This window comes from Phyllobates terribilis, unplaced genomic scaffold (genome assembly GCF_046119375.1).
Source record: "Phyllobates terribilis strain yellow unplaced genomic scaffold, ASM4611937v1 Scaffold_47__1_contigs__length_9908305, whole genome shotgun sequence".
In the NCBI taxonomy this organism is placed as follows: Eukaryota; Metazoa; Chordata; class Amphibia; order Anura; family Dendrobatidae; genus Phyllobates; species Phyllobates terribilis.
The window spans coordinates 8230379-8247714 of NW_027362807.1; the positions used below are offsets into that span (position 1 = coordinate 8230379).

The 17336-nt window shown below is 47.1% G+C and overlaps 2 non-coding genes across 2 annotated transcripts; one reads left to right on the plus strand and one right to left on the minus strand.

Moving 5' to 3' along the window:
* Window positions 1–6436: 6436 nt before the first annotated feature.
* TRNAK-CUU (transfer RNA lysine (anticodon CUU)) lies at window positions 6437–6509 on the minus strand. Its single transcript has one exon. It is a non-coding gene; the product is annotated as a tRNA-Lys (tRNA).
* Window positions 6510–6632: 123 nt separating this feature from the next.
* On the plus strand, window positions 6633–6703 carry TRNAG-GCC (transfer RNA glycine (anticodon GCC)). Its single transcript has one exon. It is a non-coding gene; the product is annotated as a tRNA-Gly (tRNA).
* Window positions 6704–17336: the final 10633 nt, after the last annotated feature.

The following is a 17336-nucleotide window of genomic DNA, read 5'->3' on the forward strand; positions in this document are numbered from 1 at the left end:
TGATAATATACCGCCATCTTGTCTGCATGTTTATATACACCATCCATACCATGCACCGCTATAGGTACGATAATATACCGCCATGTTGTCTGCATGTTTATATACACCATCCATACCATGCACCGCTATAGGTATGATAATATACCGCCATCTTGTCTGCATGTTTATATACACCATCCATACCATGCACCGCTATAGGTATGATAATATACCGCCATCTTGTCTGCATGTTCATATACACCATCCATACCATGCACCGCTATAGGTACGATAATATACCGCCATGTTGTCTGCATGTTTATATACACCATCCATACCATGCACCGCTATAGGTACGATAATATACCGCCATCTTGTCTGCATGTTTATATACACCATCCATACCATGCACCGCTATAGGTACGATAATATACCGCCATGTTGTCTGCATGTTTATATACACCATCCATACCATGCACCGCTATAGGTATGATAATATACCGCCATGTTGTCTGCATGTTTATATACACCATCCATACCATGCACCGCTATAGGTACGATAATATACCGCCATGTTGTCTGCATGTTTATATACACCATCCATACTATGCACCGCTATAGGTACGATAATATACCGCCATGTTGTCTGCATGTTTATATACACCATCCATACCATGCACCGCTATAGGTATGATAATATACCGCCATCTTGTCTGCATGTTTATATACACCATCCATACCATGCACCGCTATAGGTTCGATAATATACCGCCATCTTGTCTGCATGTTTATATACACCATCCATACCATACCATGCACTGCTATAGGTATGATAATATACCGCCATCTTGTCTGCATGTTTATATACACCATCCATACCATGCACCGCTATAGGTACGATAATATACCGCCATCTTGTCTGCATGTTTATATACACCATCCATACCATGCACCGCTATAGGTACGATAATATACCGCCATGTTGTCTGCATGTTTATATACACCATCCATACCATGCACCGCTATAGGTATGATAATATACCGCCATGTTGTCTGCATGTTTATATACACCATCCATACCATGCACCGCTATAGGTACGATAATATACCGCCATGTTGTCTGCATGTTTATATACACCATCCATACTATGCACCGCTATAGGTACGATAATATACCGCCATGTTGTCTGCATGTTTATATACACCATCCATACCATGCACCGCTATAGGTATGATAATATACCGCCATCTTGTCTGCATGTTTATATACACCATCCATACCATGCACCGCTATAGGTTCGATAATATACCGCCATGTTGTCTGCATGTTTATATACACCATCCATACCATACCATGCACTGCTATAGGTATGATAATATACCGCCATCTTGTCTGCATGTTTATATACACCATCCATACCATGCACCGCTATAGGTACGATAATATACCGCCATCTTGTCTGCATGTTTATATACACCATCCATACCATGCACCGCTATAATTCCATTAATGTATTTGCTGAAATATAAAGTAGGTTGTATTGAGCTGTGATGCGACTCCCATTTTAAGTCCCTTTTTATAACTAAAGGTATCAATCCCTCTATAATAATAAACTTTGGGCACAATCCATGTTTTCATTTGCACATTTTTGTGTGGTTTTCTGTGTTTTTGGCTGTTTTTCATTTCGGCCTTATACGGTTTTAATTTGCCCCTTTTGTAAAGTCTATTTTATGTCTTCTCCTGGGTTTATTTAAAATGTTACAAAGTCTTTACAGAAATGTAAAAAAAAGGAGCATGGAGCGCACCTCCAAAAACTCATCCATTTTAATGATCAGACTGTATGAAGCCCACTGCCACGTCACGGCAAACCTCATAGTGGGTCCTAACATTTCCTGCCTGAACGGGAGCGGAGCCGTGCGCCACCCACCGCCGCAGCGACACTGCACCAGCAGGGCGGGCGGCCCGGTGCCTCACAGCACCCATGCTGCCAGACCGAGTCCCCATGACTCCAGGCCACGCCGCCCCACAAGCACAAAACCACAGCAACAATGGCCGACACACTGCACCAACACCACATGAAAGGAGCAAAAACACTCACCTTCCTCAAGCTCTCAAGTGAGAGCAAAAATAGCCTAGACCCTTCTGCAGAAATGTACTAGGCCCCCACCCCAAATTATTCTATAGACGGCTGTCATTTTTACTCCGTTTTTTTTGGCGACATTGCAGTTGAACATATGAGACTTGTGCTAAATCCACCCAAATTCATGAAACCACACGCACAATTTATAAGAATCAGGCGCAAAAATATGTAGGAATACTAAAAGACATCAAAAGAAAAGTGACTTAAAAACACATCACAAATCGGGCCCTTTTTTCCCCTTTTTTGGCTCTGATCCCCATACAACCAGCGAGGTTCAGGTACATGGACATGGTGCTTTCTACAAAGTGATGTGAATGCTCAGTAACTTCACAGAGGTGACATGGAATACTTGTATACTCGTACATCGAGTGTATTCTACAGAAGAAAACCACATGCAGGACACCAGAAAGAAAAGGGCAGAAAACTTATTTTCTAAGGTTTATTTTTTATTAACATAACCCAGATTTTCCAGCTTTCGGCTCTAGTAAAGCATTGGATCAGACATTCTGGATGGATCTACACCCCTTACCAATCACTCCATAGAACTTGATGGACAGGTCTTTTTCTCAATCATACTAAGGCTGTGAGTACAAGGAGTCTTTTTGACGCTTTCAAAGCAGAAACTGAACCTCCAAGTTTTTGAGAAGTTTTACATTTTTGAGGTGAGTTTCCACTCCGTTTCTGCTCCAAAGACTCATCAAAAACTCAGTGTGAACAAACCCCAACTATGTACTGTAATTTCTGAAAGGTTTTAAAGACTTACTAATATGACAAACTGCCGGATACATGCAATAAACCTGCTAAGGGGCCAATCACAATGGGCCAGTAAAACTGCTAGCCGCACAGGCCCTGCGCAGACATTCGGCAGAGACAAGTGGTCTCATGCCATACCTCCATCTCACCTAAAGAAGCCCCCCCATGAGGATTCTTTATACTAAAGCTGCTTATATGTGTATGTAGTGTGGTGTGTGTTACTATACTGATCTACTGCCACATTCTTCAGGATCCAGCGCCAGAGAAGGAGGTAGATGACTATATTAATACACTCACACTACACTACACTACACTACATTACACTACACTACACTACACTCACACTACACTACATTACACTACACTACACTACACTCACACTACACTACACTACACTACAATACATTACACACACACATACACACACACACACACACACACACATACACACACACACATACACATACATACATACACATATACACGCACACATACACACACACACATACACACACACATACACACACACATACATACACACACACATACACACACACATACACACACACATACAGTACAGACCAAAAGTTTGGACACACCTTCTCATTTAAAGATTTTTCTGTATTTTCATGACTATGAAAATTGTACATTCACACTGAAGGCAACAAAACTATGAACTGACACATGTGGAATCATATAATTGACAAAAAAGTGTGAAACAACTGAAAATATGTCTTATATTCTAGGTTCTTCAAAGTAGCCACCTTTTGCTTTGATGGCTGCTTTGCACACTCTTGGCATTCTCTTGATGAGCTTCAAGAGGTAGTCACCAGAAATGGTTTTCACTTCACAGGTGTGCCCTGTCAGGTTTAATAAGTGGGATTTCTTGCCTTATAAATGGGGTTGGGACCATCAGTTGTGTTGTGCAGAAGTCAGGTGGATACACAGGTGATAGTCCTACTGAATAGACTGTTAGAATTTGTATTATGGCAAGAAAAAAGCAGCTAAGTAAAGAAAAACGAGTGCCCATCATTACTTTAAGAAATGAAGGTCAGTCAGTGCGAAAAATTGGGAAAACTTTGAAAGTGTCCCCAAATGCAGTTGCAAAAACCATCAAGCGCTACAAAGAAACTGGCTCACATGAGGACCGCCTAAAAGAAAAGGAAGACCAAGAGTCACCTCTGCTTCTGAGGATAAGTTTATCCGAGTCACCAGCCTCAGAAATTGCAGGTTAACAGCAGCTCAGATTAGAGACCAGGTCAATGCCACACAGAGTTCTAGCAGCAGACACATCTCTACATCAACTGTTAAGAGGAGACTTTGTGCAGCTCGCCTTCATGGTAAAATAGCTGCTAGGAAACCACTGCTAAGGACAGGCAACAAGCAGAAGAGGCTTGTTAAGGCTAAAGAACACAAGGAATGGACATTAGACCAGTGGAAATCTGTGCTTTGGTCTGATGAGTCCAAATTTGAGATCTTTGGTTCCAACCACCGTGTCTTTTTGCGACGCAGAAAAGGTGAACGGATGGACTCTACATGCCTGGTTCACACAGTGAAGCATGGAGGAGGAGGAGTGATGGTGTGGGGGTGCTTTGCTGGTGACACTGTTGTGGATTTATTCAAAATTGAAGGCATACTGAACCAGCATGGCTACCACAGCATCTTGCAGCGGCATGCTATTCCATCCGGTTTGTGTTTAGTTGGACCATCATTTATTTTTCAACAGGACAATGACCCAAAACACACCTCCAGGCTGTGTAAGGGCTATTTGACCAAGAAGGAGAGTGATGGGGTGCTACGCCAGATGACCTGGCCTCCACAGTCACCAGACCTGAACCCAATCGAGATGGTTTGGGGTGAGCTGGACTGCAGAGTGAAGGCAAAAGGGCCAACAAGTGCTAAGCATTTCTGGGAACTCCTTCAAGATTGTTGGAAGACCATTTCCGGTGACTACCTCGTGAAGCTCATCAAGAGAATGGCAAGAGTGTGCAAAGCAGTCATCAAAGCAAAAGGTGGCTACTTTGAAGAACCTAGAATATAAGACATATTTTCCATTGTTTCACCCTTTTTTTGTTAAGTATATAATTCCACAAGTGTTAATTCATAGTTTTGATGCCTTCAGGGTGAATTTACAATTTTCATAGTCATGAAAATACAGAAAAATCTTTAAATGAGAAGGTGTGTCCAAACTTTTGGTCTGTACTGTACATACACACACACACACTCGTACACACACATACACACACACACACACACACACATACATACACACACACATACATACATACACACACACACACACAAACATACACACACATACACACACACATACATACACACACACATACACACACACATACATACAAACACATACACACACACACGCACACATACATACACACACACACATATACACACACACACACACACACACATACATACACACACACACACACATACACACACATCCATACATATACACACACACACATACACACACACACACATACATATACACACACACACACACACATACATACACACACACACACATCCATACATATACACACAAACACATACACATACACACACACACACACACACACACCGCAAGAGCTTCATGTGGTCAGGTCGGGCGATGGTGGCCGTCTGATCCTGGAACCTTGTTCTGGCAGGCACCACTGACATAAAGGACTCATGCAAGCATTGGTGGTTCAGTGGTAGAATTCTCACCTGCCTAGCGTGAGGCCCGTGTTCGATTCCCAGCCAATGCAGCACAGCTCTTTTCTCATTTGCTGACCATTGCAGCGCATCTCTTCCCTCATTGACTTTGCAGACACTTGCGAAAACATTGGGCACTTGCTGCTTTTCTTTTGCTTCCCATCCTTTTGGGCCTTCCCTGCCCTTTATCCTGCGGGGCTATGCTGTTTGTCATGTTTTGTAGCAAGCAGAAGGGGGCAGTTCTTAAGGGGTTATATGGGTTGACAGTGGTTAGCATAAGTAGTAAAAGGCAGCAATAAGCAACCGCCCAACATGGGGCTCGAACGCACAACCCTGAGATTAAGAGTTTCATGCTCTACCGACTGAGCTAGCCGGGCTGCAGACACACACGCAACACAACGCAACACACCGCAACACACCGCACCACAAGAGCTTCATTTGGTCAGGTCGGGCGGTAGTGGCCGTCTGATCCTGGGACCTGGATCTGGCAGGCACCACTGACATAAAGGACTCATCCAAGCATTGGTTGTTCAGTGGTAGAATTCTCGCCTTCAATGTGGGAGGCCTGGGTTTGATTCCTGCCCAATGCAGCACAGCTCTTTTTCTCATTTGCTGACCATTGCAGCGCATCTCTTCCCTAATTGACTTTGCAGACACTTGCGAAAACAATGGGCACTTGCTGCTTTTCTTTCGCTTCCCATTCTTTTGGGCCTTCCCTGCCCTTTATCCTGCGGGGCTATGCTGTTTGTCGTGTTTTGTAGCAAGCAGAAGGGGGCAGTTCGTAAGGGGTTATCTGGGTTGACAGTGGTTAGCATAAGTAGTAAAAGGCAGCAATAAGCAACCGCCCAACATGGGGCTCGAACCCACGACCCTGAAATTAAGAGTCTCATGCTCTACCAACTGAGCTAGCTGGGCTGCAGACATGCACCGCACCGCACCGCACCGCAAGAGCTTCATTTGGTCAGGTCGGGCGATGGTGGCCGTCTGATCCTGGAACCTTGTTCTGGCAGGCACCACTGACATAAAGGACTCATCCAAGCATTGGTGGTTCAGTGGTAGAATTCTCACCTGCCACGTGGGAGGCCTGGGTTTGATTCCCAGCCAATGCAGCACAGCTCTTCTCTCATTTGCTGACCATTGCAGCGCATCTCTTCCCTCATTGACTTTGCAGACACTTGCGAAAACATTGGGCACTTGCTGCTTTTCTTTCGCTTCCCATCCTTTTGGGCCTTCCCTGCCCTTTATCCTGCGGGGCTATGCAGTTTGTCATGTTTTGTAGCAAGCAGAAGGGGGCAGTTCGCAAGGGGTTATCTGGGTTGACAGTGAATATTGCCTTTGTAATTTCTCTGTCAATTTGAAATTTACATCCCCCAAAATGGCCGCCGGGGCCCGCGCATGCGCAGTAGCATCTTTCGGTTGCTGGGTGCCATATTGCTGCAGGCAAGTTTCTTTTTCCTTTAGCAAAATGGCAACCGCGCGTGTGCAGTAACATCTTTCGGCAACCGAAAGATGCTACTGCACATGCGCGGGCCTTTGCGGCCATTTTGGGGATGTAAATTTCAAATTGGCAGAGAAATTACAAAGGCAATATTTAAAATATTAGGCCGGCGACTGAAAGCACAGTGACCTGTCAGAGATAGGCATACATAATGAGAGCACCAGCTACAGCACCTCCCTAAAGTCCCACCCCAGAGCATGAGTATCTCATTATGGCAAAACTGAAACTAAAGATTATAAAAGAACCTCTGGACGGATTTCATCAACAAAGCTATCATTTTACTCAGTGTAATGGCGCCCACCGGTCAGTGTATGTGGTTTACTAAGCACAATCCTGCTGACAGGTGCGCTTTAAAGCCAAGTTCTCTAGTATTGTCACAAGTGTCATCAGCGCAACAAAAACTGTGGCACGGAAGATCCAAAGAGGAAGCTTGATGGAATCTTCAGAGGAATTTTTCCAGGGAACCACACGTAGTGGGTCATCCCAGGGCCGGCGTCAGCACCCGGCGCACCCGGGCAAATGCCGGGGCCCTGAGCAGGCAGAGGGGCCCACTGGCGGTCGCGCACCCCGCTGGGCTATGGGCGGAGGAGAGCGGTGTCAGCGCCCGCCCTTCTCCGCCGCTTGCTCAGGGCCCCGGCTGCCCGATACTTACCTCTCCCCGTGCCTCCGCAGATCAGCTGTCTTCCTGCTCTGTGCTCCCTGTGACGTCTCAGGTGACGTCTTTACACCGCGCCCTCCCCTGAGCCGTCACAGGGAGCGCTGAGCGGGAAGACGCCGACAACGCTGGAGTTCGGACCCGAGCAGCGGGCAGCAGAAGGGAGGTGAGTATTTGATTTTTTTTTTTTAATGTATGGAGGCATGGGGCAGTATAAAGAGAAGGGGGGGGGCATCCTGCATGGGGCAGTATAAAGAGAAGGGGGGGGCATCCTGCATGGGGCATTATAAAGAGAGGGGGGGACATCCTGCATGGGGCATTATAAAGAGGGGGGGGGCATCCTGCATGGGGCATTATAAGGTGGGGAACAGCCTGCATGGGGCATTATAAAGGGGGGGCAGCCTGTATGGGGCATTATGTGGGGGTTAACAGCCTGCATGGAGCATTAAAAGGGGGGGGCCTGTATGGGGCATTATGTGGGGGGTAACAGCCTGCATGGAGCATTATAAGGGGGGGACAGCCTGTATGGGGCATTATGTGGGGGGTAGCAGCCTGCATGCAGCATTATATGGGGGCCAGTATCCTGTATGGAGCGTTATAAGGGAACCGGTATCCTGTATGGAGCGTTATAAGGGGACCGGTATCCTGTATGGAGCGTTATATGGGGGCCAGTATCCTGTATGGAGTTTTATAAGGGGACCAGTATCCTGTATGGAGCGTTATAAGGGGACCAGTATCCTGTATGGAGCGTTATATGGGGGCCAGTATCCTGTATGGAGCTTTATAAGGGGACCAGTATCCTGTATGGAGCGTTATATGGGGGCCAGTATTCTGTATGGAGCCTTATATGGGGGCCAGTATTCCGTATGAAGCGTTATATGGGGGCCAGTATTCTGTATGGAGCCTTATATGAGGGCCAGTATTCTGTGTGGAGCGATTCACCGGTTTCTGAGCTATTGTGGAATTTACAATAGATATCACTCATGTAATGTAAGAAGTGAAATCTTTGCATTGTACTATATATATATATATATATATATATATATATATATATATATATATATATATATATATATATATATATATATATATATTTCTCCGCCGTATCTCTGCATCATGAATCGTGGTATGTGTTAAAGGGGCCCACTGAGACTCTTTCGCCCGGGGCCCAGAAAAACCTGGAGCCGACCCTGGGTCATCCTGTAATAAAAAAAAAACATTTAGAAATTCTCTTATACATAATCTAATCAACCAGACAGCCCTTGTTATTATACAGTCATGGATAAAATATAAAGCAGCTTCATGAATATCCCATAGAGAAGATCAGGGAGAAGTTTGGGATTTACCTTGAGGGTCCATGGAATATTGTTTATGGTTGGACTTTCATATGATGTATGACGGTGATGTATCCAGTATGAAAAGCCCTGCAAAAGGCGATAACATTAGCTGAACCTTTGTGACCCCATATGGATGAGACCATACTCAACGTCAGTGTACTGTGAAGTAGGGAGTAAAGCAACGTAAAGCTCAGAAATGGATAGTATAATACTCATCATCTTCAGAGGTCTCGCAGCAACAATTGAAAAAATGTAAAGCACTAAAGTTTTAATTTAAAAAACAAAAATCTTTTAATGGTAAAAAGATATAAAAATTGTAAAAGTTTTGATATTTTCAACTTTTAAACACTAGGGGGAGCAGCTGCAGACATTTCCCATGAATCTAGTGTAGTGTTAGATTGCATTAAGACTGCAGTAAAAGTGGGCGGGATGTGCTCACATGGTGTGATGTCTCCTTCCCTCTTTTTCTGGTCCTTTGCAAAAAGATAAGTGAGAATGTAGTTTAGGGTCACAGTGCGGAGACATTCTGTTGGCTGCTGCAAAGTGTCACCAAGGACGGATAGCAGCGGGGGCGTTGTTAGGGTCTTAAAAGATCAGGTCCCAAACACCAAGGCATGTCCACCCTCTCCTCAGTATAGATAGATACAGGAGAATACAGCCGCCCCTGTAAGTGCTGCAAACATTGAATATATGACATTTGAACCGCATTACTGTTATATAGAATTTACTTATAAAAATTACAGTATTTAGCTCATAAATTGGCAAATTCAGGAGAGCCCACTAGCCGTGACAAGGTGACCTTTCTTTGATGGGATCCTAATCCTAATATTTATCAGTCATGCCTCTCCAGGGCTATAAGCGTAAAAATGTAAAGGGCAGGTAGGATCCAGCATTAATTAAAAGCCTTAGGCACCTTCATAAATTCATATAAAACCGTTACCGGAAAAACACCATCTATAATATAACACTGCAAGCGTGTCTCTGTCTGAAGCCTCGATAGACTGCGCATGCGCGACGCGCAGTCTCGCTCCAGACAGAATCACCCATCCAGCCGTTACAGGTAAAAGGAGTGTATGGCACCGGAGATCGCGGTATGCGTAGGCACTGAACGCATACCGCGATCTCCGACACCATACTTACATACTTACCTGACCGGGAGGAGCGTTGCCGCAGCGCCTCTCTTCGCCGGAGACGGTGGCAGGAGTGAGGCGCCGGATCGGCGCATGCACATAGCGCTATCTTGCGCCATTTTACTGAAGATACATTTGCAGTGTGTCTTCAGCAAAATGGCGCCGGACAGCGCGGTGCTCCGTCTCCACACTCCTCCCCCGGCCTCCGGCAGAACAGGACGCAGCAGCGCTGGAGCACAGAGAAGAAAGGTGAGTATAACTGTTTATTTTTTTGTATGTGTGTACAGTGTGAAAGGGAAGAGGGGGCCACACATACCAGAATTGTGGGGTGAGGGGACCATGCATACCAGGATTGTGGGGTGAGGGGATCAAGCATACCAGGATGAGGGGTACCACGCATACCAGGATTGGGGGGTGAGGGGACCATGCATACCAGGATTGGGGGGTGAGGGGTACCACACTTAACAGGATTGGGGGGTGAGGGGTACCACACATGCCAGGATTGGGGGTTGAGGGGACCATGCATACCAGGATTGGGGGGTGAGGGGACCATGCATACCAGGGTTAAGGGGTGAGAGGACCATGCATACTAGGATTGGGGGGTGAGGGGACCATGCATACCAGGATTGGGGGGTGAGGGGACCATGCATACCAGGATTGGGGGGTGAGGGGACCATGCATACCAGGATTGGGGTGTGAGGGGTGCCATGTATAACAGAATAGGGATGTGAGGGGTGCCATGCATACCAGAATAGGGATGAGGGGACCATACATACCAGGATAGGAATGATGGGTACCATGCATACCAGGATGAGGGGTACCATACATACCATGATAAGGATGAGGGGTACCATGTATGCCAGGATTGGGGATGAGCGGTACTATGTATACCAGGATTGGGGATGAGGGGCCCATGCATACCAGGATAGGGATGAGGAGTGCCATGCATACCAGGATGGGGATGAGGGGTGCCATGCATACCAGGATGAGGGTGAGCGGCCCATGCATACCAGGATCTGGGATACCATACATACCAGGATAGGGATGAGGGATGGGGTACCACACATACCAGGATTGGGGGTGAGGGGTGCCATGCATACCGAGATTGGGGGTGAGGGGTGCCATGCATACCAAGATTGGGGGTGAGGGGTGCCATGCATACCAGGATTGGGGGTGAGTGGTGCCATGCATACCAGGATTTGGGGTGAGGGGTGCCATGTATACCAAGATTGGGGGTGAGGGGTGCCATGCATACCAGGATTGGGGGTGAGGGGTGCCATGCATACCAGGATTGGGGGTGAGGGGTGCCTTGCATACCAGGATTGGGGGTGAGAGGTGCCATGCATACCAGGATGGGATGGTGGGGACAGGATGGGGGCAGCACAAATACCAGAAGGGGGGCAGCACATACCAGCATGGGATACCATATACCAATAAAAATGCTTGCCACCCGGGCGTAGAACGGGTTGAATAGCTAGTAGGTTATAATGGGCACGTGTGGTATCCATGGAAAAAACGGATGCCACACGTAACGCAGACATGTACATGTGAAGGGGGCCTTAGGCTGATCAGAGGAGTGCACAGTCAGAAAAGGAGGCTGTCACAACCTCCAAAAGTAAACTATAAAAAAAACTTGACCAGCACCTCCGAACAGAATAAAGCAAGTGTGAACAGGTGCAAGCTGCCTTAAGCTACAAGACTGCAGTCACTTTATGTGACTGCAGACTTGTGAATCCTCACATTGCACGCCCTGCTCTCTGTGAGGATTTTCAGGTGTCGGGTGTGTGACCACAAGCATGTGATACGCATACTTCTACTTCTGGCCACATTCTGACTAGACTGTGTTCGGCTGCACTCAATTCACATCGGGCACCGACACCTGAGAATCCTCACAGCGTGCACAGAGAAATTGCAGGCTTGTAGCCTAAAGCTGGACAACCCCTTTAAGGTTGTTTTTCTTTTTCTTAAAACAAACCCTGTCCCCTGTAAAATTTTCAAGAAGGTTGGAAATTCTCTTTAAAGGAATTTTCCTTTAAATGTATGTTATTTACATACTTGCAGTCATGTGCGGACGAGACTCATCTTGCTCCACTCAATATAAGAGAATTGAAAGAATCTGGATGAGACTAGTCGGCATGTGACTGCAAGTATGTAAATCGCATACATGAGGTCAAGTGACCGCCCTCCCGCATTAAAATACAGGAAAATCGAGACAGTGTGCGCAAATCGTGACAGTGTGATAATTCAGCTGTCTGCAGTCAGAGTAACTGCAGACTTTTCTCTTGTGACCAGAAAACAACTATAAGAGAGTAAAGGATATTTCCAGGCATATGGGATTGATGACCTCTCTACATATACAGGATAGGTCATGAAAAGCAGATAGGTGGGGTCTGACAACTGGTGCCCCCATCAGTCAGCTGTTACAAGCTCCGGAGCAAGCGCAGCTCTATCCAGAGTGTAGTGGCCTCTGCCAGTCGCTGCTGGTACTGTAGTCACTACTATTCAAATGAACAGGAGCTGAGCTGCAGAACCAGCAGCAGCCGCTCAGTAATGCTGCCTGAGCAAACAGCTGCTCTTGGGGACGCCAGGTGTCGGACCCCCACTGATCTGCTATTGATGACCTATCCTGTAGATGTAGATAGGTCATCAATACTGTATGCCCGGACATCCCTTTATATCTTATAGGGTTTTCTGCTTGCAAAAGAAAAGTCTGCAGTCTCTCTCTGTGACAGCTGAATTATGACGCAGTGCGATATGGCAATACTGTATGCCCAGACATCCCTTTATATTTTGTCAAACTCAAATACCCGGAGGGCCAAAATGAAAAGCTTGGACAAAGTTGCAAGACAACCGTGATATTTATTTAAAAAATGTCTACAACTGAGGAAGTTTTCCCTTATCAAATATAACATTGAATAGTCCTCCATACAGTATAATGGCCCCGCATAGTCCTTCATACAGTATAATGGCCCCGCATAGTCCTCCATGCAGAATAATGGCCCACATAGTCATCCATACAGTATAATGGCCCTACATAGTCCTCCATACAGTATAATGGCCCCACATAGTCCTCCATACAGTATAATGGCCCCGCATAGTCCTTCATACAGTATAATGGCCCCGCATAGCCCTCCATGCAGAATAATGGCCCACCTAGTCATCCATACAGTATAATGGCCCTACATAGTCCTACATACAGTATAATGGCCCCACATAGTCCTCCATACAGTATAATGTGTCCCACATAGACCTCCATGCAGAATAATGGCGCCACATAGTACTCCATACAGTATAATGGGTCCCACATAGTCCTCCATGCAGAATAATGGGTCCAACATAGTCCTCCATGCATAATAATGGCCCCACATAGTCCTCCATGCACAATAATGGCCCCACATAGTCCTCCATACAATATAATGGCCCCACATAGTCCTCCATACAGAATAATGGCCCCACATAGTCCTCCATACTGAATAATGGGCCCCACATAGCCCTCCATATCAGAATAATGGGTCCCACATAGTTCTCCATACAGTATAATGGGCCCCACATAGTGTTCCACACAGTATAGTGGGCCCCACATAGTGCTCCATACAGTATAATGGGCCCCACATAGTACTCCATACAGTATACTGGCCCCACATAGTGCTCCTTCAGTATAATGGCCCCACATAATCCTCCATACAGTATAATGGGCCCCACAGAGTGCTCCATACAGTATAATGTGGCGCCCCTGAGGGTTCAGTCGCCACAGGGGTACTGCACCTCAGACCGAGGTGTGGTATCTCCTCTCCAAGGTAAGGATGGAGTACTACACGGGACCCCTGCCACGGACTCAACACTACACCACTCCAGTTCAGGACGGGGATCTAAAGCACCATAGTGCAGCCCTGGGTCTGAATGGAGGAGTTGGGGGGAACCAAAGTAAGGGGGAACCAAGTAGTGAGTGAGGGTGGAGGAAGCACTTTATAACACACCTTAATAGAATCATATATAAACAGAGGCCATCTTTAGTACCGGGTCTTTGGTCGCAGTTCCCTGGAGTGGTTAGTCAGTACAAGCTGCAGCTGTTCTAGGATTCTGTGATTCTCGGTCTCAGGCCTCGAGACTGGGGATTGGGGCAGAGTTGAGTTATAGCCAGCTCTGTTCCTGGTCTTAGTCCACACAAGAAGGCAAAAGAGGGGAGCAGAGGAGATAGGCTCCACAGGCGAAAGGATCTCAGGGTGTGCGGACGGAGCGGAGTCGCCACCTGCATGCCTCATTATGGCTTAGTCAGAGAGACTCTGCCGCAAGAGGGGGTACCGGTCGCCGATTATCTGACCTTGCACTTCACGTCTCTGTCAGAAAAGTCCGGAGGCTTATGTGGATCCCAGGGGGATACGGACGGAGCGGAGTCGCCACCTGTATCCTCTAATCTGCGTTTATCCAGAGGGACCCGGCCTTACACCAAGTTCTCACCACCAGTCACCAATAAGGGCACCCAGTCGGTCCGGGGGCTACACGCCACCCGTAAAGGGCATCGCAGTACCCGTACGGGACTCAGTGGGGAACACAAGGAGGGAGAAGGAGAATTAAGAGAAGAGAGGAACACACTAGAGCTTGGGGTCCTGTCAAGTGCACCTGAAGTACTTGGAGTGTGCTGAACCCTGTGGCGCCCAGGGGATGCGGACTACTCGGCGCCCGGGCCTTAATGCCTGTTCTTGGGGGATGTCGCGGTGGTCGGCTCCTGGGCCTGTACACTGAGGTCTCTCTTAAAAAGGGGAAAATGAAATGTCAAAGTTCGTGACGCCACCTATGGTGTCTGGTGAGGATCACCAGCGCTGCGACTGTCCACTGAGGCCGGTGTTGTGGCAGCTTAGATGGAATCACTCCCCACAGGCGGATCGGGGCTTCAGGGCAGCGTAGGAGTTGGGAATGCAGGACAGAGGGGACCCAGCCAGGTCAGAGCAAGAAGGGGAAGCACACACAAAAGTCACTTCTGTACCTTTACTGGAAATAGTTCAGGAACACTCCGGAGCGCTGTAGGGTGAGGGGTGCACGTCCAGATTCTCCCCAGTGAGCGGGTGTACGGCCTCCTGTTTCTTGCCTCTCTGTAGTAAGTTTCTGACCTGCCTGGAGCTAGGCCTAACTTATTTTCTGCCCTGCATCGGCTGATCCTGTGGTAGGGCCTTCTGTTAGAGTACACACCCCCTGGTATATGGGGCCTCGGTAACTCCTGACCCTGGTATAGCAGTCAGCGTTTGGTATTCCTGAGACATGTAGTTCACCAGGGGTTCTGGTTGTCCTCTGCTGGGTGTAAAGAATCCCTGCAGATTCGGACCCGTTGTCCGGTATATGGTTTCTGGGGTGAGCTGGTAAAGCCCCTCTGCCCCCAATGCTACTCGCTCCTCTAGCCTTCGGCCTACTCGGGCCCTCACTAGGCTATACACACTGGCAGTTAGCTGGCTGCCTCTTCTACTGCTCTATGAGTGTCAGCAACGCTCCTAGCTCACTTAACTCGAGATGCTTGAGTCTGTCTGAGCTCCACTGCAGACTGACCTGTTTCTCTGTGTCTCACTCTGCAGGAACTGGCTGTGGACTCCAGACTGTTCTGTCTCCACTCACTTCCTGAGGAGAACTAACTCACAGACCGCCTCTGCCTAGCTCCACCCTCTGTATTTATATCCCTATCTGGACTCCCTCTGGTGGACTGAGGTAGGGTGGAGGTGTGTGTATGCTCCGAGGGTCTCTTGTGGAGAAATCCTTTAATACACCCCTCCAGGATCTGTGGCTCCATGCACAGCAGGGCGTCACATTCCCCCCTAGTTGAACTCAGCACTCCCGGGCTGAAGCACATTTTGTAACAACAACAATAACAAGCTTCCCTTTATGGGAGGTAAGGACACTTGAACGTTGCATAACCAGAACATGGATAAATATACATATATAGTTCAATAAACAGTAGGCAATGAGCAACCAGAAAGTCCAAGTCACTTCTGGAGAGGTTGCGCAAAGGGGCACTCAGGGAGTGCAAATATGTACAAATAAAGTCTTTGGGCTGCACATAGTCCTCAGCCACAGAGTTCTTAGATACCCAAGCGGGTAATGGGAAGCAAATAAGTAAAGTGTCCGTTTCACTTGGATTGTGTATTAGAGGGGCAAAATATAAGTTAAAGGCCTGTAAAAGGCAATAAATACATAGCAATACATACACAGAATAATGCAATAATATACAGTATTATACAATACAATATCATACCCCAGGGATAACTATCTACATCTGTCGGGGTTTAACTATTTTACTTAGTGTACCTGACAGGGAGTTGACCTTTCATGCTACGTGTAGATCTGCGTAGTGCGGTGGTCTGTGTAGTGTCAGTGTTTCTCTCAGCTACCCTGTTTGTTCTACTAGTGATGGTATTGAAAAACTGCCTTAACCTCACTAATGGGCTGGCAAGTTCACCATTGGCTTTGCCTTCTTGCTCTGCTTCTGCCGGGGATCCTTCTTCCGGGGATTCTTCCTGAGCAGGCTTTTCTGCGGCACTAGGCTCTTCTGCAGCACTTACAGGTTCAACTTGCTGTGGAGGGTCTTCTGGCTGTTGGAAGAATTGGAGTACTGGAATTATGACTGCTCCTCCGATTTGAGGCCAATCTGCCGGGAAGTCTCCTAAATCAGTATGTATTACTGCTTCATCAGGTTCCTCCGGGAAAATGAGAGGCACTTCTTCTTGGGATTTTAGCAGATCTGGACACAACTTCAGGTGGTCCCTAGATACTGTTGCAGTTGTTCTTCCTCCATCTTTGCTGATCAGACGTGTCTTCCTGTTGTCAAACCTTGAATTCAACACAGAGTAGGGTTCTCTCTCCCACTGGTCATCAAGCTTGTGGTTCCTCTGCTTCCTTTTCAATACCACTTCTCCTGGTGTGAATGGTTCTGCTGGTGCACTTCTGTTGTATTGTGCTTCTTGTTTATCCCTCACCCGAGTGAGACTGTCTTCGACACATGCTTGTACTCTTCTGTACTGCTCCTTTCTGGTCGTGTCCCAGTCTTCAGTGGTCACATCTGCTTCTTGTTCTACAACACCAAGCTCCAGGTCCATGGGCAGCTTTCCTGGTCTTGCCCGCATGAGATATGCCGGAGTG